The following is a 785-nucleotide window of genomic DNA, read 5'->3' as shown; positions in this document are numbered from 1 at the left end:
CGATTAGTATCTTTTTCTCTCCATATTCCCTGTGGGATTCGACCTCAACCTTGTTGGGTTACTATATTTGACAACGTCCGCTTTACGCCATTAATAGGTGTAATTTGAGCGTATCAAATTTTGGCGCCATTGCCGGGGACTACGGTTGAGAAATTACTGATTGTTGTGTACTCTTCTTTAAAACTTTTTCTATTCAATCACACCTTGTTTGCTGTTGTAGTGAACCAGGTGAACATGGCAGGAAGACACAATCGCAATCAAGGAAACCAAGGGGGAATCCAAGTGAACCATCCTGCACCAGAAGAAGATGATGATGAGAATGTATTTGCGGAATTCATCGACGAAGTTGATTATGCTTCTGCTGTAGTTCCTCCTAGAACGGGAAATGCTAATTTTAAAATTGATAGTTCTATCTATCAACTATTGAAACTTGAAGGCTATTTCCGAAATTCTTCGGAGGATTGTCCACTTCGACACCTGAAGAATTTCGTGCATGTATGTTCTCAACAATCTCAAGGTGTTGTTCCTGTTGATGCACTGCGGTTACGGGTTTTCAAATATTCCTTGGTTGGCCAAGCAAGGGAATGGTACGAAAAGCTCCCCAGCAATACTATTCATACCTGGAACGAGTTAGCCAATATATTCTTGAAAAAGTGGTTTCCACCAAGCAAAAAGGCTGAGCTTAGGGACAAGATCTTTGAGTTCAAACAACTTCCGGGGGAACAATTATATGCAGCATGGGAGCGTTTCAAATATTATCTAGCTCAATCTCCGACTCATGGATT

The 785-nt window shown here is 41.1% G+C and overlaps 1 non-coding gene across 1 annotated transcript; it reads right to left on the bottom strand.

Moving 5' to 3' along the window:
- Positions 1-678: 678 nt before the first annotated feature.
- Positions 679-785, bottom strand: LOC132604724 (small nucleolar RNA R71). The gene has a single exon (XR_009568827.1). It is a non-coding gene; the product is annotated as a small nucleolar RNA R71 (small nucleolar RNA).

Source organism: Lycium barbarum, chromosome 7 (assembly GCF_019175385.1).
Source record: "Lycium barbarum isolate Lr01 chromosome 7, ASM1917538v2, whole genome shotgun sequence".
NCBI classification, from domain to species: Eukaryota; Viridiplantae; Streptophyta; class Magnoliopsida; order Solanales; family Solanaceae; genus Lycium; species Lycium barbarum.
The sequence above is the reverse complement of the archived record's forward strand: the minus strand, read 5'-3'. Positions and strand labels throughout refer to the sequence as shown.